Source organism: Dendropsophus ebraccatus, chromosome 3 (genome assembly GCF_027789765.1).
Source record: "Dendropsophus ebraccatus isolate aDenEbr1 chromosome 3, aDenEbr1.pat, whole genome shotgun sequence".
In the NCBI taxonomy this organism is placed as follows: domain Eukaryota; kingdom Metazoa; phylum Chordata; class Amphibia; order Anura; family Hylidae; genus Dendropsophus; species Dendropsophus ebraccatus.
In genome coordinates this window covers 30,674,167-30,701,687 of record NC_091456.1, presented here as the reverse complement: position 1 = coordinate 30,701,687, position 27,521 = coordinate 30,674,167, and the positions used below count along the sequence as shown (strand labels likewise).

Below are 27,521 nucleotides of genomic sequence, written 5' to 3'. Positions count from 1 at the left end.
AATTCTTTTCAGATAAGTGCTTTGTCTGGTGGAGTGCTGTTTCCAGAAATCAATGTGTTGCTGCATGCAGAGAAGAAGCCATGATCCGTTACTCTGCACGTACAGTACACCTCAACTGTGTGATCACATCACCAGAGTGATATTTTATTTTAAGGACCTACACAGATGGTTTTCTTGTACATGATTGGAAACTGGAATACCAATTTCAGCTCAGGAAAAGGAAGGAAATGAAGAACAGAGATTTAAATTGTTGTATTATGTAGGCCAACAAATATGTTTGATGTATGCTCGGAAATACCCAATGCCTTCCAGATAATACGGTAGAAATGGATGTTTCGTTGATAGATTGCAGAAGGGTTTCATGTGTTTACTCAGATAATTCCATATAGTAACCTACAGTACATGCATTTCCAAGCTTTAAAGATTTGTGGCCTAATGCTAACTTTATAATAGCCCCATTCAACCTCCAATCCCCTTGTCCCATGTAGCAGAGGGGTCTCAGAGCTGTTGTTTCCTCACCTACCACAGTTATACCTACTGTATCATCATATTCAGATAGGGCTGCTATTTGGATGTATCTGTGTAATATTCCCTAATGCTGCACTTGAGTTCAGCGCTCAGGACTAGAGATGAGCACGCTTGGGTTCGGGATTACCAGTGGCTGAAGAAGTTGGGTGCCACCCTATTGGGTCCTGGAAGACATGGAGACAGCCTATGGCCTATGGCTGTATCCATGTTTTCCAGACAGCCTTAGGGCTGTATCCAACTTCTAAAACCATCGGTAATCAAATGCTGCTCATTAGGGTTTGGACGATACCAATCATGCTCAAGGTTCGACCATCTCTACTTAGAACCAATTTTCAATATGCACTATGTTACGAAGTCTGGGCACTAATAACATTAAGATATACCTTTATTTTCCCATACTTTTAGCTTTTAGTAGGGGGTATCTATTTCTAGGTTGTCCGCCATACTGCAAATTTAGACAAAAAATCTACATGAACATTTGCTTACCCTATCGTAAGCTATAACCTATACAGCTTTTACTGTTATAACATAATGCAGATTTTTTTTTTTAAATTGAACCTTGAATATATAAGTTCCAGATATATGTAGGAGTTCAGAAATTTGCCACAACACTTCGCCCCTTTTATTTGCTACTATAAGAATAGCCTTAATCCTGTTTTATCGCGCAGGCTTCCTTTTGTTAACATTCCTTGGGAACGTTTAGCATTTAGTCTCTAACCTTCTCTTCTTAACCTTGAACGCACAATATATTTGTTGTAGAATGAGTAGAAAAAAATAATTTCCTATCATGCATATTTCCCCCCTTTTTACTTTCCAAGGTGCTTTGCGGCTTTCCGAAACCTTTGTGTGTTTCCACATGATCTGCAGATGTTTTTGTTTGAACAGATTATCTTGGAGAATGCAGTTTTCTTTATGGGAATAATTAGCAGCTAGGAGTCGGAATGCATATTCCTTTTCCGAAATAAGCTTTCACACTTCTTTGATGCTTAAAGACAATTACGCTAATTACCTCTCCAATGTCATCTGCTCTTATTTGATTGTTTATTTTTTATTATGCTTGAATTAGTAGATTACTCATCTGCCGCGTACAATAAAAAGTAGTTAGCTGTACTTAGTTTCCTGTGAGGTTGGATGGAGATGCTTTCTCCATAGTGATTATTAAAGGAAGGTCCTTGGCCATTGTATGTTAATGCCAAAGCACTTTAAAACATATCAAAGAATATCTAATGGAGGATTCGGGCAAGGGATAATTACATCCAATGACTGGATGTGGCTTATTAGTATCTGACTTTAATGTTACATTTATATCGAGAGCTTTAATACTGTGTAAGGGAAAGAGAGAGTAGAGAGCGCATAGGAAATGAGATATCTAAGACCGAGTATTGTTTGTATTCCCCGTGTGCTGGAAGGAAATATGTTGCTGCCTTCTAATCTCATATCACACCGTTGTAGTCTAGGTGTTTAAGTCGGAGATAGACAAGCAATCATCTCTACCCATTGCTTCTGCTTATTGTCTCGTAGTTTATGGATGGAATTGGAGTTTGAACGTTTGTGTCAGAAAAAGCGTTTAATAGCGAGGGATTGTGTTCTTCTCGAACGAGGAGAAAAATAAGTAATATAAGTCGGATAGCGACAGGCTCTATAAATAGAAACCAGCCTATTACTTATTGGGCAACGTTGGCTTGACACCAACAAAATGGTGTCTCTGGAATATTGACGTATGGAAATATAATGTTGTATTAATCTATTAATCACGGGAGGTCAATTTCTTGAGGTGGCTATAATAAGCAATATATTTACCATAGGCCATAGTGCCAATGACATATCTCTTCACTGCTGATGTTAATTATCCTCTAGTACCCGGAGGTTATTTAAAAAAAAAAAAAAAATTGTCAACAATCACGCGGTGAATATGGCAATTATGGGTCAAAGCCTAATATGCCGTCTCTCAGGGCACTATTCCTTTGCACTTTCAACCCTCTATCTTGTGGGTGGATGTCATTTGTAAGAATGTGCTCGAACAATGACATTTTCAAGGAAGTATTAAAGAAAAAAAGAGGAAAAAAAAAAAAAAAAGCCATTACCTCTGGATTTTTGCTCTTGAGCACTTTTAACACTCTTCAATGTACAAGGAATGTCATTAGGAGATATACAAGTTCCTTACCACTATAATCTCTGCAGTGATAAGTATGGTGAATTACACATTTGAAAATAATTGCCACTTATGGCTCTAGTAATCTATTCGGTACTACGACTCATTACTTCAGGGTATATTGTGTTTGAATTTCAAATGACGAGTTATTTTTAAACAGTTAATAATGGATGAAGGAGCGAAACGGAGCAACTGGAATCAAGGTTGTGGAAATGTGATGAGATGATACATACAGTAGATGTGCGGGATATAGGTCACTTCCATGCTGATTTTAAACTGATACGGTTTGCAGATCTTGAGTTCATATGGCGACATATTTATATACTAGGATCATTGCTCCAATTAATATCTACTATTCTATTTTTACCACTGATGGCCATGTAGAGAGTCAACTCTTTGATGGTATAGCCCCTTTGTGTATTGACTAACATGTTCTTTCCTCCTTGTCTGAATCTCTTTTTTACTTTAACCTAAGTATTGCTTTGTCCTCATGAAGAAGATACAAATGATTAAGGCCAAATCAATGATACACGTGTGCGCACTGTAGTCCTTGAATCTAGGAATGACACAGTGATATAAAAACAAAGCAAGCGTTAGTAATAGTAAACTATTTAAAGGGGTTGGCCAATTTATAGAAAAAAATTGTTCATTGTACTGTATTAATAGGTATACTCACTGCAATTACTGACAGCAGCTCCCTGTGTACCTAATAGACAATCACACTCCCCTCCTCCAGGCTGTGCTACCCTGCTCTGTGGTGAGTCTGTCCATAAGATGGCCGATTGGAGGGGCCATGCCCCGCCCCCCAGTGTCCACCACTGAGCTCCTGCTCCTCCATGTCGGCCATCTTATGGACAGACTCACCACAGAGCAGGACAGCCCAGCCTGGAGGAAGGAAGTCTGATTTTAGCTTTATGAGGTACAAAGGGTGCTGCAATCAGTATATACAGTGAGTACACCTACTAATACTGTACACTGTACAATTTTACTATAAAGTGGTAAACCCCTTTAAGAATGTTTTTTTTATTTTACTGTGTTTATTCAGGAACTCTTATGCTGTATGTGAACGTGTTCTTCATCTGTTCATGTTTAGCGCATTTATGATATATAGGGAATGGCAGGCCAATAAGGGAAATATGGGAAGGATAATTGTATAGAAGATGTTTTGAGACTTGATGCAATTTTCCAGAGAATCTGTAAAAAAAAAAAAAAAAAAATGTCAATCAAATGACTTTAATATCTGTTGTATCCAGTCTATGTGTGCATCCCAGTCGTATTATTGGTGAACAAATGCATGTGTATTAACATACTAACAACTGCAGACACACAGTAAATGCAATAACTGAGTCTACAGCTTTGGTTAAAACTAACACCAGTTAATATTAACTAACAAAACTAACCAGGAAATAAAGCATGCTATACTAACCTCACTTTCTACTAACCATGCAGAGACACAGCAAACTGTTCCAGTTACTGACTCTGCCCGTTTTTTCTCTTTTTTACTACTAACTTGTAAATAGTAAAACTCACTAACATCAACTGCCTGTCCTGTCTTCTCAATTGTCTGGTGATGTGATTCAACTGAGTGTGACAACTCAGAGGAAATGATCTGGAGTCTGCAATGCTCATTTACTAACATTTTCTACTACTAACAACACTAACGATACTAAACACACTAATGTACTGAAACAGTTCTGTGCTGTTCACGCTGACCATAGACATGGTTTCAGTTAACCGAGAAACCAAGTAAAGTGCAACGTTAAAGAGAAACTGTCACCAGGATAGGTTCCTTTTAGATTGGGGCACCTACAGGATGCCCTGTGAAATCGAACAAGCATGTGCAATTGTACCAACTAAATGACCCAAAAAAGTAGCAAAAAGTAAGTGACCACCACCACATGACTCTTAAGGCATGTTTACACTGAGCAAAAGCGACAGAATCCCATCTGCCTCAGTGCCTCGCAGTGTCTCTATGGAAAGGCTCCCGTGCCACTCCCGCCACTCTCCGCGCAAAGGATTGAAATGTCAATTCTTTGAGCGGAGAGTGAAGGAAGAGGAGGCCCACGAGCCATCCCATAGAGAGACTGTGAGACAAAGAGGAAGGCAGGATTTGGTGGCATAGAGAACCACCACAGAATTTCCATCGCTTTTCTCAGTGTGAACATACCCTTAAGGAGTAAGATACCTTAGAAGTAGGGGTGAGCGAAATTACAGTGATTCGCTAAGCTCAACTGCCAACTTGTCAGCTGGCTGCTTTTAAACTTTGTGCCACTCCGGCTGCCTTTGCTGCCTTTGCTAACACTGTAAATTCGCTCGTCCCTACTCAGCAGTCATGGCTGCTGGGAAGTGTGCCAAAAATAAATGGCAACATCTACGTTTTAGTGGGTACAATTGTGGCTTATAGTTTAGCTTCATTAAGGCTTCTTATGAATTAAATAAATGTAAAGGGGCCTGTCCTGGTGACAGGTACCCTTTAACATACTCCCAAAATTATTGACCAGGGTCCTTATACAGTACATGTTTTCTCTGAGTGGGGCTATGTATGAAGTTTTTTTTTTTTTTTAAATCAGCTTTAGTACCTAAGCAGAACTAATATATCGAAGGACCCAAACTTCACAAAATAGGCATGTCCACTTTAAATTGCTAGCCACAAAAAAATCCATAATCTTAGTGGGTGATTTGTGATCTACCTCAAATAGGTAATAAATATCAGTAACAAGTGAGCTGCCTAACCGACAGCCTTACTTCACACCAAAGTTGCCCAAGCTCGCCGCCCGCGGGTTCACTGATTGTCTAAGTTATTTGGTGTCCTCCCAAGTCCACCGACAAACGATTCCGACTTGGATTTTCACCTCCAACTGTTGGCATATGCATTACTTTTACATTTATCACATATATTTTGTTATATAGAGTATATAAACTTATCTTTATGTTAAGTATGTACATAGAAATATTTTTATGTATCCTATGTTTAATTTACCCGTTTTCTTTTATATTCTTCTTATTACATGAAGAATATAACCCGTAAGTATAGGATCTTTTCAATCACACAGCTTCATACATAGCCTCCTACATACCTACCTTGGGGTAATGGAAGCAAAGTCTTTTGCTTTGCTATATGTTTATTGCCGTAGGCAATATCTACAGTTTATACACTGACGATAAAAGAACATAAATCATGTTAGCTCTATTCTTCTATAGGATTGGCAAAGAACTTGTGAACCATTACCCCTAGGAAGTCATTTCACCTATATGTTATTGAAACCCATCAAGATTTATTATAGTAATTCTGATTCTATCTTCCAGAAATCATCTTTCCTCTGACTGCAAACAAATGTTTAGTGACTAGAGTAGCTTGCCATGATGTTCAACTGTCTTGTGGAAAACAGTATTTTGCTTTAGTGCACCTTAGACGCTAAATTTTTTTCCAATTGTGCTTTCTAATTCTTTGTGGAACCAATTATTTCTCTCCCATTCAAATCAAAAATCTTGCATGTTTTCCGTTTTTTTTTTTTTTTTTGACAGATTTAATGCATGCAAAAATAGCGAACTATTCAAAGTGTCCGACTAAGTAGTTCCAACTTTTTGTGACAATAATACTAACGCAAAATGCACGCATAACGCTTCATAACATAAAAAGGCAATGCTTAAAAGTCTCGTACAGAAAATAACTAATACTTACTAACTTCCAATGCATGCCGAAGGCTCAACTGAGAGCGATTGCAATTAACCTATCAATTGATCTACTAATCTACAGCATGACACACCTGATATACTATCAGTGTATTACCCTGTCTGACTCTAACCATAAATTGCTTTGCTAATGGTTGTTGTACAATCTCATTTTAAAATGTAAAGTTGTGTTTATTCAATGCGATTGGAATAAATCTCCAGTTCAAAACCAATATGGAGATTTATACCGGTCAATTCTGGACTTTTTGGGTCATTCTAAATAACGTCTATTGTAAATTTCCTCTTGTTTAAGGTGTGGTATGCTTCCAGGTACTTTGCCGAAATATCATGTCCTCTAGTGTATATCCTTGTAAATCCTCAGTACATCTTAAAACATCATCTGGGATATACAATGATTAACATAGTGCATGCTTATGTATACACTAACATTGGTTTTCATGTGCAATTCTTAGCTTCTGAGCAAAGAAAGTGTTTATAGTATGATGCCATTCATTGGACCAACCTAGCATGTAAGAGTATATGAAGAATTATAATAGTTCAATTTATGTACAAAATTAAAATTTCCTTTTATAGTAGACGTTAGTGATGAGCGAACAAGTTCGGAAATGTTCGTGTGAACATGACACTAATTGTTCGTGTTCACCAATCACAAACAATTTGTTCAATGAGCGGAATGGTTATAATGATCATTTTCGAACATATTTGAACTTGTGAATGGACGCAACGGCGTAGTTGGCGCTTTGCGCCTTATAATCTGTACGCATGTGCATAGGCCAAAACATACACTTCTACTGTATGTGCGTTGTTTGTTCGTGATCGTGAATGTTCAGCGAACACGAACAGATCACAATAATTTTCTGTTATGTTCGTGTTCGGGATCTGAACCGAACATCGGGATGTTCGCTCATTACTAGTAGACATAACACGGCCTTAATATTTTTTTAAACTGCATAGAAGTGAAACCGTAAATGATAAGTTGCCTGGAAGGGCCTTTCAATGATTGGCATTTTACTGGTTATAACTGCGGTATTTGTTGATCCAAGAAGTTATCATACTATTCTTCTGTTGTCCTTTCTTTGTAAAGAATATACTGACACAGTATAGATATAGTCAACCTCATATATCAAACTGGGTCAGACAAAAAAAAAGTGTTCTTGTTGCCTATTAGCACCAACCAGAGCTCAGCTCTCTGGAGTCTTGGTGTATTGGTCATAATGGGCACAACACACACATTTTCTTTGAGACAGATACCAGAGGCCCACTATAAATAGGAGCTTGTCCACAGGTGTGCTTTCTCAAGCTATGGAACATAAGACGCATTGAGTTTAATGCCAAACCAATTCTGTTGGCCACATGGGCAGTGGAGATGTACCCAACTCAAAGATTTATATGCAACCATACATTAGCGATACAATGTAATAGTATACTATGTTAGATGAGAATTAGCCCCCTTCAAATGTCCCTTATATTCTATCCCTTATATTCTATATATTCTATTCTGTCCACAAATGAGGACAGAATAAGGACCCATTAAATTCTTGAGCCCCATACATTTGGGTCCTTGTTGGGGCATGGATTGCCTATTCTCAATGATTGGGTCAGTGCTAATGTGGACAGTATGGGATGCACATTCGTAGTGCTGTCTGAAGCTGCAGGTCCGCGGCTGCGGCCAGCTCTATGGATGCGTGAAGCGGGCCATACTAGCGTTTCATTCCTCTATGGTCATATATTGAGCAAATACTCCTGTGACTGAGGTTATGGAGCTCATCCAGATGACTGCCTTTTCACTGTTAAGCCCAGAGTATCTTCTGCTCTTATAGGCTAAGTTCACACAACAGTGTTATTCGGCCGTCATTGCCAAAAAGATGTCCGATATTTACTAATGACTGCGGTTTCTAATGATAATGATCATTATAGACAGCCATCACTAGCACATATCGGACGTCTTTTTTGACAGCCATCGGCAATGACGGCCACAAATCCCGTAGTGTGATCTCGTAGTTGACTCCTAATACAGATTGTTAGTTATTTAGAAACTCGCAAATGATCTTGCCCTTCCATCTAGTAAATCTTGTAACAACTGTACTTCTACCATGAACGCATTTTTGATCTCCATTAAAAGGGCTCTTGATCTGAATGAGTCTAAACATTCTTATTTCACCTCTTTTCCCGAAATTGTGACTCTTAGATACTTTTGTGCATGTTTATATACTCTACAAAGTAAACATGTACTCGTTTTATGCCGCCCCTAAGGACGAATCTAATTTTTTTTCCAAATGCATGCATATTACTTAGATAAACAGCAGCTGTAATCCTGTTATATTGCGCAGTACCTGGATGAAAGGCATTGTCACCGAGCCGCAATGCATCTACAAAGATTAATGGAAAGCACATTAATAGCTTTTAAATAAACAGAAATCTTCTCACGCAGCTGATGAAGGATGAAAAGAAAACCTTTTTATATCGGTATCATGTAAGTCCTTTGAAAAAATCTTTCATTTCAGTCCTGTTATGTACAGTGCAGGTGAAAGGTAGTAGAACGGCAACGGGTCTCTATATACCCTTTAGTGTTTGCTTTTGTTTGAAGCCTTTTATTACAATTACTACCTCAATTGTATGGTGGCGATGCAAGATGGAGAATGATGTGGTATAGGCAATTACCCCCGTTTAGTTGTTGAGTGGTCAACACTGGATAGATGTAATAAGAGGAAAGTTAGGGACAATCCCTCCAATGCTATATTATACTATGCCCAATGGCTCTTGTTAGTGTCTTCATGCATGAGACATATCTACAGTATGTATTACCAAGGACAGAGTTCATGGAGAGAGATCATGAAAGCCTTTCCCAATGCCATTTTTTATTATTATTATTATTATTTAGAAAGCCTTTGCTGACAATGATTTTGTCATTGTCACAAAATATACAGCTCTTACACAGGTATAATCTAATGGTGTGAATGAGGTTTTATTGTATGTATGTATATATATATATATATATATATATATATATATATATATATATATATTATTAATATTATTTTATTGTTTTTGTATTGAATTTGTGTAATTTTTTTTTTACCTTTAATCACATAATGATTTTGTAGGAATGAACATTTACTTCTTTTACAAAGATTAAAGGAGTATTCCACTCAAACATAACTGCCCATGGTGCAACTAACAATTCATTTCATACTTGTTATTATATATTCAGTCTCCTTCACCCAGTTCCCAGCTGCTGCTTTCTGCTGAAGACACAAAAAACTGTGTGTGAACTTTTCTCTTTGTCTCCCCCTCCTCCCCCTCCCTTCTGAGACACTTTTAAAAACAAGTCCCTTACTGGCTTTATCTGCAACATTGTAGCTTCTTTGTAATGCTGGGAGGGTTAATCTGAGGTCAAGTTGTTAATGAACTCACTGTGATAAATCCTCTCGGCATTACATAGAAGCTACAATGTTGCAGATACAGCCTGCCATCAGCTCTTTTAAAAGGGAGGGGGAGAGAGAAAAACTTATACACAGGTTTTTGTGTCTTCTGCAGAAATCAGCAGCTCAGAACTGGGAGAAGGAGACTGAATAGATAATAACAAGTATGAAATGAATTGTTAGTCTCACCATGGGCAGCAACATATTAAAAGTTATGTTTGAGCGGAATACCCCTTTAAAGTATTTTACATACATTTACGTATGAACACTACTTTTAAGGAATGACTAAACCTACAATACAAGCACCTTCCCAAAAAGAGCTGTCTCGATAACATTCACTTAAAAAAGTTACCAGTGCATGAGAATGGAATACATTTTATATTTTTTTTTATATCATGAATGATGTAAACTCTTATGGGGACCACAACCAATTTGTTGAAAGGTGAACACATTTTAAATGATGGCAATGACTATTTTGCCTGGCAGGGAACAATTGGGATATGAAATGGCTCTGTAATAAACCAAACAGAACAACTGAGATTTTAAGTACAGGGTGTCAATCATTTCCAGTTTGGGTGATTTCATTATTTACGAAAACATTTTGAAGCCAAAACAATATAATTAAAATTGGGAACAATGTGTAGAATAAAACGGAGAACATAGCTCATATTTATTGTTGTAGAAATGTCAGTACGGGGATCAATTATATTATAAAGGAGGCATTCAAATATGTGAATGTTTCAAGAAGCCTTTTTGTATTGCATTATAGGTTTAGCCAGCTCATGTGCTTGAATTTGAATATCCTCATTTCCCCTCTTTTTGGAAAACTTTGGGCAAAATGGATACATTGTACTTTGCCGACCACAGAGCCCGAAGAGTGATGCATGACACAGAGGTTAAGACCACATGCTAGAAAGAATATCTGTGCCGTGTACCATATCTTCCTGCTGCATTAATAGGAATCTGTCAGGTCCATACTAGGTACAGAGCTGCAGACACAAGAAGATAGGTGATAGGGATACACAACAAATGATGGCTTTGAATTAGATGAACAATTATACAATTGCATTTTTCCTTGGATGCCTAAGTGCCATAGAAGTGATGCTAAGTCAAAGCATACACGCCTCCTCTTTCCCACACCATCCCTCTCTTGAGTGATTGACGTGCAGGTCTGAGTCTCTAGCCCTTTATATCAATTAGTCAAAAAAAAGAGAGAGAAGTGGGGGGAGGTATGCATGCTGTGGCTCGGCTTCATTTCAGCTTCCAAGGAGAAATGCATTTTTATAAGTCTGCAAATGTCCATCAGCAAATACAAAGACATTTCTCACCTATGTGCCTGTGTATGCAGCTCTGTACTTGGTATGGACCCAATGGATTTTCTCTAGGCATATCACAGAGTATAGGTTTTGCCCTGAGAATTCTTTGTAAGGCTGTGTTCACATCTATGTTGTGGTACCCATGATACAGTTGCAATGCATCAAATGATAGATACAACTGGTGCCCTATAGACATCATTAAATTATCATGGGGTCTATTTGGTCCAATTGTTGAACATAGCTATTGATTCCATCACATCAGATGGAGTTAGTGGCCATGTTTCCTGGGTCTCCAACACATAGGTAAACAAAGTCTAATTCTAATATTCTAAAAAACCAATATGAAGGGCAAAAAAACTTCCTTAAGGTATGATAATGTATTGTTCTATTTATAATGGTAAAGCAAGTCATGTAACTTTTTAGGATTTTCTCTTTGTTTTTGTTTTTTTGTTTTTTTTTGTGCCTGAGGTTTTACAAATTCCAGATTTGCTGACTATAATGCTCACACCATCTTCTGGTCTCATCTCTTTAGAGTTATACATTGAGTTGGCCTTAATCATGACGTACTAAGCTATAAAGCATTGTAACAAAGGTAAACCATTGCCGAAAAAGAACCAAAAACTTTCGGATTTTGATGTTACAACTTATTGTATTTTGGCCTTGTCTTTGTGTCATAGAAACTATCTTTGAAAATAATCAGAATGTGATTTTTTTTTCTATTATATTCTATGGGGTTATAGTCATTTCTCCGTTCAAGTCAACGTTCATGCCACTTCATTGGCTATGTTCACACAACATCCTTTTATTCAAAATTTTACAATATTGGCGTCAAAAATGTTCACAAAGGCCGCATTTTCAAACAACGACCGTTATTTTGCTTAAAAAAGACGTTGTGTGAACATAGCTGTATCTTTCACTCATAGAAAATAGTAGAAATGGTTGAATCATTGGTGAAACAGATCAAATTTGAGTGGTTTAAAATAACAGGCCAAGTTTACTGGTAAAATCCAGCACTTAACAGAAAGAAATAAATAAATAACTGAGCATGGGGACTGAGCTGTATTTAGGGAAAGGTGAAAAGAGTTTATCAGAAGGAAAAAACAGAAAACATGCACAGCAGCGCACTATATATAATACCGCTCAATGCCATTTTCATTTACTTGAGTAGTGTTGCCAGCAGGGGCAGATGGCAGCAGCTTTCTAGCTTACATGCTATTACTTGTCTGCGTGCTGAGAAAGAGCAGGTTGAGGAAATCACATGACTTTTTATTGTGCAGAAAGAACAAGACGGAAAGACTAATACACTCTAATTGCCACAAATAGCTATTTCTTAGAATTGAGCGATCCGTCCAAAATTTTACTAATTTAAATGAATTTGCCTATGAAAGAACTTCCTTATTATTACTACTTCTGTCTTGCCACATGTTCTGTGCAAGGAATATTCTGATAAAAAAAGGTGCATATGTCTAGAAACGTTGACCTCTGTAACATCTGCTCAGTAGTGTCTCGGGGCTGCGATCCCTTGCAGTGTGTAAATCTGTGTACTCTTGGCTCTCACTAACTCATCCATGCTTCTTGCATATGATAGGCTTTAGACAGATGTTGTTGACAGATTCCTTTTTAGATTAGCTTCTTGTTTCAAGAACACGTAAGTATTTACCCCTCCCCCCAATTTTTTTTTTTACATGTATATGATTGTGGAATACTAGGTTTGTATGAGCAAAATTTGAAGTCATAGAGTTTCAGTGGTTTTTTAGATATTTTAATGTAGATGAAAAATGTAAAAAAAAAAATACTTATATAATATTGATCGACTATTAATATTTGTCAAGGTAAAATCATAATCGGATAATTGACGAAAACATTGTGTGTTTTACCAGTTGAAATGCTTCCAATACTAACTGATTTCTAACAATTATTGCTGGTGATTATAGTGTCGTTTTAACATACAGCAAACTTCTGTCATGGCTTAATTTCATGCGTAAAGTGAAAAAAAAAAATTATAAATTTTGATATAGAATGAAGCAACCCTTTATGGTATGGTTACTCTGTTAGCACATGAGAAGTATACTTTGCTGCATGGCCTTTTATTTGGCTAGATACCATGACAGAATTGTGTCTGTAAGCATGACTAACCTTTTTAACTATGTTTTGTTCTAATTCTGCGATGAATGTATCTGATTAATATTACTGACCAATAAAGAACTAATAATACAACATTCTAACAAATCTCTATTAACTTACTAAAGCCCTAATCTTTTATTAACCTTTATACTAACCGTGTGCTATTCTAACCTGATCTGTCATGGGTGCAACCAATAAGGAAGATCATTTATCTTATTTAGTAATGCGTATGCTTCTAGGCATTGAATAATTTTCTTATGTATCATTAACTTGATTTATACCTCTCTTATCAATTGGTAGATGCCCAATATACTGTATGTAGAATTTTCCTAGCTACCATCTTAAGGCTTTGTTCCCATGACAGGAATTTAACCTGAAATGTTGGTCTTCTATGGATAATGATGGCCGCAAATAATGTTCATAATTAGAGATGAGCGAACTTGGATAAAGCTCTAAGGTTGTCTGGAAAACATGGATATAGCCAATGACTATATCCATGTTTTCCACATAGCCTTAGGGCTTTATCCAAGTTCAGCAGCCACCGCTAATCAAATGCCGAAAGTTTGGGTTCGGATCGACTCGAGCATGCTCGAAGTTCGCTCATCTCTATTCATAATCTTTATTTGCGGCTGTCATTATCAATAGACGGCCGCCTTTTGCCATTAAATAACGTCTCGCTCCTGTAGTAGAAACATAGCCTGGAAGGGGGGAAACCGGGATGGTTTTAGTTACAATAGTGAGAATCTAAGAGAAGAGACCATCTTTAATCTTAAAACCCATTCGCTATGAAATTTTTGTGTTCTGCCAACCAAGATTATCAATGTCCAATATTAAATATGGCTTTAATTGTATTCCAAGTCATATTAAATGTGTCACGTCTTCCTTGTGGTTGCTCCAGTGACGAGATCATCGTCTTGTACCATTGGGCTCTGAGGAGCATATCTCTGTGTTAGAGTTCTCTAAACCTAAACTATAAGTTTATTTAATGTAAAATAAGGGCTTCAGAAATATATATGTAAACATAAAGTATTGCTATTAACAAAATGAAGGTTCCAATGCCTTTACTCTTCATGTTGAAGGTCCATGTTGATCCTGGGATTATCCATAATTAAATCATCTATACTGAATGGCAATAAGCCGTGTCCTAATGCTATTATGATGTAAGCCCAAGTAGTCTGATTAAACACATTTTTCCCCTTTAAAATATTGACTCTATAGCTCTCGGAACATATAAAAGGATTACGAGAGAAGGGAGGGAATACACATGTGCCTTTATGGACAAGACCCTTGATTTATAATGTTATTACATCTTTATCCCTTTAAGAGCCCTTACAAAGCTGTGATTAGTCACTTTTCAGGAACATTTTATGTGTACATATATATTTTTTATATGTTTTATCATCCATTTTATATAAATGAACTTATATTTAAGGTTTACTGCTCTTTTAACGCTAATGCCGGACAATGAAAGAGTCCATAATGGGGAAAGAAGACAATAGTAAAAACAAATGTGAAGAGTAGTGATTTTTTTTATTTCACTACCTTGTCCGGTGAACCCGGTGGTGCAGTCCATTTTTTAAAATGCCCGGTTACCATGCTTGGCGCCATTTTCTTCAGCCCACTTCATGCACTGGTGGCAGGCCGAGCAACCCTAGTGTAATGATATTTGCCCCCTTGGGTGAAGCGCCCAGGCTTGATTCTAATGGAGTAGCGTCACGGAGGAGAGGAGATATCAAATATACTGGGCACTGGGCCCACCTCCTTTAGGGTATACAAGAAGAAAATGGTGCTGAATTCATGAGCTGGGCAGTGTTTCAAAAAAGGACCACGCCACTAGGATCACCGTGTGCGCTGACAATGTAGTGAAAAAATTAAATATCACTACTATGGTAGCAAATAGTGCATAGAAAGGGTTTTTACTTTATAAATGCGGATTATCCTCTATAGATATAGATGAAAAGATAATAAAAACCGGTAGGTAAAGACTAATCTAAAAGCGGTCACAGAAATGTTGACTTTGATGGTGTCTGAGTCTTACCTGTAATGATCTTCATAGACATTGAAAGACACCACGTTACACATGACCAGAATAATAAAGTAGCTAGACCCTGCTGTAATCTACGTAGGAGACCTCTACTCAACCAAGTACTTCTTATGTCACTGTACCTAATGATGACATAATATATAGCAATGAAAGTCTACGCTTGGCTTTACAGCTTGTTTAATAGATTCAACGTGCTGCTGATGCTAAAACAATCGGTGCAGGCATACCAATTTCCTATAGTTGAACAATGTGATAATTTTTTAGAAAAAAATATAAATAATACTTACATGTAGAAGAATAAACATGAATTGTCTTCTTTTTCCAAAACAACAAAAATTTAAAAAAGAAGGAACAAAAATTCTCAGTCAGAGCTAAGCAACCTTGTTTGTTGTGGAGCTGTTTTTATAACATACTACATTCGCAGCACAAGATCCTAGCCTTGGGCTGAATGGAAGACAATATTGAAAGTGTTCTCTATCCGTCAGCCAACTGTTGAAAATTTTACAGGGAATGAAGGATCATATGTTGCTTACCTCTGGCCTAACATTTCCCTCGACACACGTGCTGTCTTTTTGGCAGAACAAACACATTGCATGTTTGTCCTTATTATTGTGGGTTAATGTAATACTTGCCTTGCCTTAACTATGTATATATCTGTCTTATGGACTAAATGTTTCTAACATATCAAACAAGCAAGCTATTTAAGGACTTGTACATAATCCAAATCGTTCCCGGTATCAAGGACTTGACAAGAGCTTGACTATGTTGATTCTTCTAACTGTAATGGTCTACAGCATGCAATTCACTAACATACTAACACCTGACCTGGGATGTGCATGCTTTGTAGTATTACACAAAAGCTGTAATCTGTAGTAGCAGAAACAAAACAAAGCTCACATAAATATCTTTAAAGGGGTTATCCAGCGTTACAACAACATGGCCACTTTCTTCCAGAGAAAGCACCACTCTTGTCTCCAATTCAGGTGTGGTTTGCAATTAAGCTCCATTCACTTTAATAGAACTGAGTCACAAAACCTGCACCTAAACTGGAGACAAGAGTGGTGCTGTCTCTGGAAGAAAGTGGCCATGTTTTTGTAGCGTTGGATAACCCCTTTAAACTATGCCATTGTCATGAGGTATAGATATGAGTATCTATAAGAATAAGGGTAGATAGAATGGAGGGTGGTGAGCTAATGTGAGTGGGTAGACTGTTCATCTGCAGGAGATTCCTAGCATTTAGCATGTCTTCTCTAATAAACGGTGCCACGCTATTTTAGCAACTAACAGGGATTGTCAGGAGACTGGTTGAGTGTTTTTCACCTTTCCTGGTCTCAGGAGAGCTGTGCAGAGGGCACTCTGTTTGCTTTACTCTAACTACCCCTAGTTTGCAGTCTGCTCCCCGCTCTGTCAGTAAGAACAGTCAGGCTCATAGAGTTACATCATAAGCCCAACTGATCACATGATAAAGAGCTGGAGAAGAATGTGCTGCGGGTGGACTCCTCCGGCTCCTTCCCCCGATCAGTCAGGGCCTGAACACTCAGACCCGGACCGATCAAAACTTTTGACGTGCTTCTCTGACATATCAAAAGTTTTTTAAAAGTACAGTGACATAAAGATTGAAATAAAGCTGTAACCATTAAGCAGTAGCAATACAATCTTACATGATCTAATATAAAAACTTCTACTTCTACTACTATACTACTACTACTACTATACTACAATACAATCTTACATGATCTAATATAAAAACTTCTACTTCTACTACTATACTACTACTATACTACTACTACTACTACTATACTATACTACTACTACTACTACTAAACTACTACTATACTACTACTACTACTACTACTACTACTACTACTACTATACTACAATACAATCTTACATGTTCTAATATAAAAACTTGTACTACTACTACTACTACTACTACTACTACTATACTACTACTACTACTATACTATACTACTACTATACTACAATACAATTTTACATGTTCTAATATAAAAACTTGTACTACTACTACTACTACTATACTACTACTATACTACTATACTACTACTACTATACTATACCACTACTACTACTACTACTACTACTAAACTACTACTATACTACTACTACTACTAAACTACTACTACTACTAAACTACTACTACTACTATACTACTACTACTATACTACTACTACTACTACTATACTACTACTATACTACTACACTACTACTACTACTACTACTACTACTACTACTACTACTACTACTTTTACTACTACTACTTTTACTACTACTGTTAAAACTACCACTACTACTACTACTACTACTACTACTACTACTGCTACTATACTACTAATACTGCTGCTCCTACTAATACTACTACTATTTGTTATTTGGTAAAATGTATGTAAGAGACTCTAACATGTATACAATGTAATCGATATACATTATATGCTATGTTATATTGTGTATGTAAATAATAAAATGTTAACATGCTACTAAATGACAGTGTTTCTCTGTGGAAATATGTATAGTGATAATAACAAACTAAAGGCTACAAAGTAGTGTTAAAGTACTCCTGATAAAGAAACGGTGTATAAACACATAAATGGTCTTCAGAATATTTACTCCGAGTGAAGCTCCAACGACTTCATACAAGATCCTTGTAGTGCTAAGCTGTAATATGTCACCCATAAAATTTCACGAAGAACTACTATACGTAAATTTGCCCCCCATATTGTATTGAGGAATATAAAGTTATTCCCCCCCCCCTCTTTATACAGGATTCTAAATATGAGTTCATTCTGAAATGCTTGACAACCTGTTCATAAGATGCCCTTTAATATGGTTTAGATCGACTAAATATATATCTATATATATTCTTGTGAGAAAGAAATGATTTGACAAAAATACTGCTGATATTATAATTCCTACTCATATTGTATATATGTATGTATATATATATATATATATATATATATATATATATATATATATGTTTTTTGTATGGTAATTTTGTCTATAACTTGTATGCAATAAATATTTTTGTTTATTAAATGACTTCTTTGTAGTCACTTCAACATCCATGTATGCTTTATGCTCTAAATGTTTAATAAATATAATCTTCAAATGTTAGGCAAATGGTGTCTCTCTTCATTGCTAATAATATATTATTCTAATTTTGAAAGTAAACAAGCACTGTGATTTTATCAAACTTTGCAAAAATGAATAAAACAAGCAAATATAAAAATGTAATATATCTTATCAGTGAAAAATACATCTTTCTCCATTTAGCATGTTTTTTTTTTTTTTTTTAACCTGCCACCTCATACACTTTATTTTCACTCTAAAAATTATCTCAGGTCTGTGTTGTCTTTACAAGACTAACATATGAGTCAATAGAAAAGAAGGGAATGGCTGGCGGGAGCCAGAGGGACATGGGGAGACAGCAGAATTTTGCTGGTTTTAGTTTACATCCTCTTTGTATAAATTTCCTGAACATTGGATTAATTTCTCACTAATCTCTGAAACCCCTGCAAAACATTATATTTTTTCTGCACATTTATCAGCTGTGCATCACTATTAGATATATCAATGTTCAGTTGGTAGACAATGATTTTAGGCAGGACCAAAAGACACGATCAGCTGATTGTTGTCATCGGCTGATTGTTGTCTTTATTAAACGGAGCCATAATCTGCTGAATTCAGCTGATTTTCACTTCATGTAATGCAACTCTAGGCTGCCTGTAGAATATGAATACAGCCATTGGCCGAGTTCACACTATACGGGTGTGCCCGTGTTCCAATTCACCATAGCCGACAATGTAAAGTGTGTCTGGAGCCGCACTTTACATTGTCGGCATTGTCAGCTTTGTGCGGCCGCTATTCAATTAAGTTTTTTTGTCAGTTTTTTGTGCGGCCGCAAGGAATCTTGGCTGGAGTGTATACTGTATATATATATATACTCCGGCCAGGATTCGATTGAAATCAATGCAATTTATTTTTTCATTTAATAACGGACGGTGCTCCAATCTGCACCAACGGCCGTTATTATATGAAAAAATATGTTGTGTGAACTTAGCCATAGACTGTCTACGTATTTTCCAGGATTCCCTAGGGCTGCATCCAACTCCTTCAGCCCCTGGTAATCCAATGCAGAGCCTTTGGCTTCAGACAAACCCGAGCATGCTCAAGGGTTGCTCAAGTCTAGTGTGTGCACAAAGAAAAAACGAACTATGACATATAAAAATGGTGCATGGAACAAAGTGCCTGTGAAACCTAAGAATTCAGGGCATTTTAAGCCTTTGACTTGGTTTTCTGCTTATCCTAATATTTCTTTAAAAGTCCATTAACTAATAGACATAATTATGGACATATGTTATAATATACTGTAGGGTATAATTTACATACTGTACATTAAGGTACTGTAGTAGGCCCCATTTATCAATAAAGAAAATCTTGATATACATTCCATGCAGCCAATCAGAAGTTCACTTTTACTCCCTTAAATTTAAGCTCATTGGGGGATATTTACTAACAAATCTAAAAACACCATTAAGTCAAAGATGTTTTGGCATAATTTCCAATCTAATGTGTTTAGTCAAATTTATGTAAATTGTCTAATAGCATAGTAAATGTGTCTTAAAAATAATGGTCTTTTAATTAGTCTAATAAATTCACCTGCTTCGAAGCAGACGTAGCGATGCGCCAATATATGCGACTTTTTAAAAAATTGCGCAGTTAATAAATTTAGATAAAAAAGAATTCTGGCGCACTTTCGATCTAGTTAACAACAAAAAATCTAATTCAAAAAGTCACATCTAATTTGGATAGTCTTGTCTAAAAAAGCTTTATAAATTCATATTAGATTTATTTTGAGCGCAAACTAGATATATTAGACTAAATAGGCGCAATTAGTTTGATAAATGTCCCCCAATGTGCTTGGCTGATATGGGCAAAAAGACCAGTGTTTCTACTGGACAGCCTTGATAAATGAACCCCTATATTATTGTTTGCACTCACTTAACAATGCAATGAAAATGTTTGTTCTAATCTGTATAATGATACGACTGAACAGAGAGAAGAGCGTCAACGGCCATTAAAAATGATCAACAGTAACCAGATGGTAGCTGTAAAAACAAATAGCTGTATAAAGTCAGCCATCATAATGTTAACTAAGGTTATTTTCTATAGTACAACATAAAGACAATGACCTGCATGTAGAGCATGCTTTTCTGGCAAAATCAACGTAAAAGGCACAAAAGCCTGCTGAATTTACATTATGCAAAATGGTGCTGAGTCCAGGTGTTCTTAAGTTAAAGTTGCCTTCAGGACTGCTATAATGGCTATTGCTGTAGTTTATGAGGCTATTTGTACAAGAATGACAGAGTGACTTTCATTAGCTGAGGAGCTGTAATAAAACTTTCCTGAGGTCTAGCAAAAAAAAAAAGTAAGACATACTTTTCAGAAGTAAGTGCCCATGATTATTGCACAGCTTTAACGCGACTCCGTACCCACAATCTGCCCCCCCCCCCCCCCCGAACCACTTGCACTTTCAGATAGCTACTTTTAATCCAAGATCTGTCCTGGGGTCCGTTCGGCAGGTGATACAGTTATTGTCCTAAAAAACTACTTTTAAACTTGCAGCTGTGTGCCCTATGGGCGTGGCTTACAATATCTGTGCCCTAACTTTGCACCACCCCTCCGTCCCTCCTCCTCACCCTCTTCATCATTAGGAATGCCACTGGAACATTTTCTCCATGCTGAACATTGCACAGGTGTCTTAACGATCCAGCCCATGTGCCGGGCTGATACAGGTGGGGAATAGGAGGCAATCTGCCTGGAGCATTCCTAATGATGAGGAGGTACAGAGAGGGTGTGCCAGCCTAATGCATATACAACCTAGGCCACTCCTGTAGGGCACGAGGCTGCAAGTTTAAAAGTTGTTTTTTAGGACAATACCTGCATCACCTGCCGAACGGACCCCAGGAAAGATCTTGGATTTAAAGCAGCTATCCGAAGGTACAAGTGGTTTGGGGGGTCAGATTGCGGCTACAGAGTCGCTTTAAAAAAAGTTTGATCTCTGGAAATAAATTGTCAGTGTATAGAGTACAATATCAGCAAAATAAATGTAGAAGGTCTGTTGTATTGGTCTACTTCAGCCTCCTTCACATTCATTCGGCGTTCCGGCTCAGTAGTAAAGCATTTGAATGGGACAGTAGAAATTATCCATCGCTTCGATCTGGATGCCAGATCACTGGACATGGAGGACGCAAGAACTCGTCTTGCAGCGTTCTTGCGCCCAGTGTCGCCAACATTTTTGTAGCATCAGTTGTCATGAGTTTCTGTTAAAAGAAGGACGCTGGACCACCTGATGTATGTGAACCCGGTCTTAATTTTTCAACAGTATTTAAAACATACAACAAGATACATAAACGTAAAAAAAATTGAATTAGGTACTGAGTATGAGCAGAGGAGGAGCATGGAGAGGGCATGGAAGTGTACAAAAATACAACAGGTAGGTATTAAGATTTTCAATACTGAACAATGAAATAATAAAAAATTTGTGTATAGCACATATTAGGCGTATTCAGCTATACGCATGTCACTTATTTCGGCGGATAGCGGAATACGCCGGCCCATAGAGTGGTGTCTATGGAGCCGGCTGAAAGGCGCACGGAGGACAGCCGACGGAATTCCGCAGAGTTTATCCGCGAGAATTCTGTAGTGTGAACCCACCCTAACACAGTGCTCTCTGCTGACATCTCTGGCCGAAACAGGAACGTTCCAGAGCACGAGTTTTTCTATGGGCATTCATAGAAAACTGAAACAAAGTTCCTGTCTCGGCCAGAGATGTCAGCAGAGAGCACTGTGTCAGACTGAAAATAAAACAACATTTCCTGCAGGACATATAGCCGCTAATAAGTATGGGAAGACTTGAGATTTTTTAATAGAAGTAAATTACAAATCTATATAACTTTCTGATATCAGTTGATTTGAATGAAAACATTTTTCGCTAAAAATTTGCGAACCCCCTGATCCGAACTTTGAAAAGTTTACTTTTCTCTGATGAGAGACTTTAGGGAAATTCAAATGGGCAACTAATCTCTGTCGCTGCCCATGATTGTTTGTTCTTTGTTCTTTCATCATTAGCATTTTCCTGTGTGTTCAGCGTTCCTGACTTTTTTGTACTTCACTTGTGTTTGGCCCTGTTAACTGGTATTAATGTTACCTTGGCCTGTTTACTGGTATTAATTCTGCTTCTCATTTTGTCTATGAGTTCTGACTACAGATGAGCAAAGCGAATCCAGCAAATTTCTCTTTGATTAGTTCACAAATTCACGTAACATGGCGGCCATGAAGGCAGATGCACATGTTTAGTAACAGTACTGTCACTGGGCGGGTTCAAGGGATTACCCATAATATAAATATTAAAAACGCTTTTAAGAAACTCTGTAATAGGTTTTAAAAAGAAAAAAAAGTTTCCTTTTGTACTCAAAAAGTTGTTTTCCTACGTCCATCTCTCACTTCAAAAGAAGCAGGATTTCGGTGTCTATTATCCTCTATGGAGAGGGGAGGGGTTGAGGGGGGTAAGAGAGTACACGGAGGAGAAAAGGCAGCCCTGCAAAACACTACCTCCTGCAATCTTCTCTCACCAAGCTCCCAGATAAGCATTGACGTTTCTGACCTCTGAATAAAGGCATATTACGTGAACATGGCCTAATTCAATATAGGACCTCCTTCCTCACAAATAGATTAAGGCATAATCCATGGATGAATGAGGACCATATGAACACACTGTACTTAATGAATGGGAAGTATCAAAATATCCATAAATATCCATATAGTAAAGCAACTAGATAAAATACATATAGATGTAAACAATAAGAAATGAAAAAAGTGCATAAAGAATCACAGTAATTGATAACCATCAAATTTAGTTTACCATACTATATACTATACTATAAAACACATGTAAACCTCACCACCCAAGTTGTAAAATACACACAGGGAAGGAAGAGGGATCCTGGCACCTACTAGCCTTTCACACACTCTCCATTAGCTCACAGCTTACTTCCTCAGGGGTATATACAGTACTCTACAGATTGATATGTTTACGTTGCTGTGGTACTGACATGCCCATACATACCGACTGCATCAAACCACTGGGATTGGCGCTCTTTTTACATAACACAGTGGAAGTCACTGGGTGCTGGGTGTGCATTATAGGAAGTCACTGGGTGCTGGATGTGCATTATAGGAAGTCACTGGGTGCTGGATGTGCATTATAGGATGTCACTGGGTGCTGGGTGTGCATTATAGGAAGTCACTGGGTGCAGGGTGTGCATTACAGAAGTCACTGGGTGCTGGATGTGCATTATAGAAAGTCACTGGGTGCTGGGTGCATTATAGGAAGTCATTGGGTGCTGGGTGTGCATTATAGGAAGTCACTGGGTGCTGGGGGTGCATTATAGGAAGTCACTGGGTGCTGGGTGCATTATAGGAAGTCACTGGGTGCTGGATGTGCATTATAGAAAGTCACTAGGTACTGGGTGTGCATTATAGGAAGTCACTGGGTGCTGGGTGTGCATTATAGGAAGTCCCTGGGTGCTGGGTATGCATTATAGGAAGTCACTGGGTGCTGGGTGTGCATTATAGGAAGTCACTGGGTGCTGGGTGTGCATTATAGGAAGTCACTGGGTGCTGGATGTGCATTATAGGAAGTCACTGGGTGCTGGGTGTGCATTATAGGAAGTCACTGGGTGCAGGGTGTGCATTACAGAAGTCACTGGGTGCTGGATGTGCATTATAGAAAGTCACTGGGTGCTGGGTGCATTATAGGAAGTCATTGGGTGCTGGGTGCATTATAGGAAGTCACTGGGTGCTGGGTGTGCATTATAGGAAGTCACTGGGTGCTGGGGGTGCATTATAGGAAGTCACTGGGTGCTGGGTGCATTATAGGAAGTCACTGGGTGCTGGATGTGCATTATAGAAAGTCACTGGGTGCTGGGTATGCATTATAGGAAGTCACTGGGTGCTGTGTGTGCATTATAGGAAGTCACTGGGTGCTGGGTGCATTATAGGAAGTCACTGGGTGCTGGGTGCATTATAGGAAGTCACTGGGTGCTGGGTGTGCATTATAGGAAGTCACTGGGTGCTGGGTGCATTATAGGAAGTCACTGGGTGCTGGGTGTGCATTATAGGAAGTCGCTGGGTGCATTATAGGAAGTCACTGGGTGCTGGGTGCATTATAGGAAGTCACTGGGTGCTGGGTGTGCATTATAGGAAGTCACTGGGTGCTGGATGTGCATTATAGGAAGTCACAGTGAACACAGTGTCCATCTTAATACCTCACTGGGTGCTCATTTACCAATGTCCACTGCTGTCCTGGGAGAAAATTGATATTACGCAGCTTATCCACCAACGTCTCATAGAGATCAATGCAGTTCAAATGATCTGCAACCCATAGTAATCGAGTGCCGAACCGGGATTAGCTTCAATGCAGCACTGAAGCCCGGCCTAGCCAGAAGCAGGGATCGACCCTTTGCGATCCACCCACAGCGGCTAATAGACACAATCCCTGGCTGCTGCTGATGACCCCTATCTGAATCCCCTTAATGGTGCCATGATGTAAGGTTATATCATGGGTTGTCAAGGGGTTAATAAACTTGTTGACAGAAACACGTCTTACGGTTTTGCAAAACACCTATTATACAATGCTGTCTGCTGTACTGCCTAATGTAAAAGCTTCTTCCAATACACAAGTAACCAAAGCCAACCTTGAATTGACTAGAAGAAAGGTAAATTATGTTGTCAGGAATTGCTATTACACAGGCATCATCTTAGTATAAGTGCATAATGAATAATTTACAGTAATACATTGGCAAAGTTACTCAACTTTATATGTAGAATACGTATTGTAGGTATCCATTAAAGGAGTATTCAACTCAGTCTGAATGTAAAGCATACAATCAAATAATACAATACAAATGGAAGAAGGTTGATCGCCTCAACTCTCAGCTGTGTGATACAGCTCTGCCCTATATGAGGGTGGGTTCACGTGCAGTGTCCCAAAGCAAAAGGTTCCACTGCTGTCTAGCATGTACTGTATGTAGGTTGGTACTATTAAGTGTATGTTCTGGGATGAAAGTCACTTTCTGCACACTCACTACTAGATGTCTCCCTGTATTCCATGTACTATATGGTACAGCTGAAGGAAGGTCTACTAAGCGGTTAACTGTGTATGTGACTTAATGCATGTAGTGTTGACCCTACTAAAAATCTTTGCCAGGGCCTGGTCTGGTGGCCAGGATCCAACCGTGGGGCCTATGTTGCTTTGGAGTAGTATTTCTAAAACAGTTACAGCACCAGTCATGCTGGGCTAGTAACAACTGCAGTGAAGCTACTTAGACGGGAAGAAATGTATCCACGTTGGGGCTATCATTTTCTTCTATTTCAAGCCCTGATAACTGAGGCAGGAGCTTAAGGGTCAGCAGTTATGTAAGAGCAGAGAACTCTGCTGCAAACATGCTAGGTTTCCTAAGGCGTCTCCTCGACAGATAGCCACAAGGTGGGGCCTGTGTTCCTGGATTTGTGTCACTCTATGCACTTGACCAACAATAGGCGGATATTCATAGCCATGGATACAGGTACTTTATACTCAAGTTATACTCAAATTTATCGCCACTGACTCAAGATGGTTAGAGTCCCCTACAGCTGGGAACCCAAGGGTCTTCATAGGTTCCCCTTAAGGTAGCCCACTGTCTGCTAAGTCAAATCTATGACAAGTAACCAGAGACTTTCTCAAGTATATTTCAAGTGAGTTAACTATAGCTGTCCAATTTAGTCTACCTGCTACAGCAGTGATTTTATGTATTCCACTTATCTCCAGTCTCAAGTATTATTCTCCAGTATATCTGCTTGTTGCAGTGATTAAAACTCTAAAGTATTTCAAGTACCCAGCATATTACAAGGGATTAGTCAGCAATACTCACACTTCTTGCACCTTGATTGAAAGAGCTGTGATTTAAGTTTTCTACAGTTTTTTCAGAAAAGTATACAAACCTCAATAAGGAGGGGAATGGAGAAAGCCTTTGTTACCAGTGTTGGACTGGGCCTCCGGAGTTTAGAGTTTCATAACGTCTACACAGCCTTGAGTGCTGGATTGTACACAATGGGGGAGATTCATCAAACATGGTGTAAAGTGAAACTGGCTCAGTGAAACCAATCAGATTCCACCTTTCATTTTCCAAAGAATCTGTGAGGAATGAAAAGTGGAATCTGGTTGCTAGGGACAACTGAGCCAGTTTCACTTTACACCATGTTTGATACATTTCCCCTAATATGTCTTCTACTTTCAAATCAACCCAGTTTTACACACAGTAAATGCAACGCACCTGAGGTCCAGTAGATGGCGGCATTTAACTGACTTTTATAAGCTAACTACTCACATCCAAAATATATGTCTTCAAATTAGCTCTGCTGTAAAATCTATACAATGCAATGCATTTAACTTCTTATTTACAGCATTATGCAAGCATTTACTTAGTTCAATTAACAAAATTGCAGCTGAATGTTTGTTATAGGAATTAGATTTCACTTGATAGTTTGCACGTTACATGTCACTACATCAATTGTGGAGAATACACAGAAGCATATGAGGGTACTTCTATATGAGCTGTATTACACATTTTGGAGGTTGTATAGAGCCATAATAGGGTGTTTACCTAACTCCTAATAAAAGGGAAGCACGGTATTTGCTGTTATATTAGCTCCAGTAGAGATACATTTTAGGGACAAAATGTATAGACATTTACACTTTACACCTATGGGAACCTTTACTACATACCAATCTAAATCCATACTCATTGATATGGAGTAGGTCCCTCTTATGCAGTTATAAGTGTCTAGTGTCTTCTGGAAAGACTTTCAAGATTTTGGATTACCACGATACAGAGAAGGCCAGGGCACCATCCCGGCAACTACTGGAACGACGCAGGGGGCAGACAACTGTCTTGCCCTCTGACGCTGCACCTGCACAGCGAATCAGCGGCCTGGGATCTTGTTTCAGAAGCTGGTTTTTCTGACACTGAGACTTGGACCTCTGACCTTTCTCCTTTACTTGACAAATAGTTGCCAACTGTCCAGGTTTTGTACAGAGAGTCCCGTTCAAATTTGCAAGCTCCACCCCTTGTGATGTCAAATTCCCTGGCCCCAGGGCCTGCAGCTATACTTTTAACTATAAG

The 27,521-nt window shown here is 38.2% G+C and overlaps 1 long non-coding RNA gene across 1 annotated transcript in view; it reads left to right on the top strand.

The window, feature by feature from the left end:
* Window positions 1–3,313, top strand: part of LOC138787003 (uncharacterized) — a 48,556-nt gene extending 45,243 nt beyond the window's left edge. Inside the window, exon 6 of the long non-coding RNA XR_011362277.1 lies at window positions 13–3,313. This is a non-coding gene — a long non-coding RNA (uncharacterized lncRNA). The remainder of the gene's footprint in view (window positions 1–12) is intronic.
* Window positions 3,314–27,521: the final 24,208 nt, after the last annotated feature.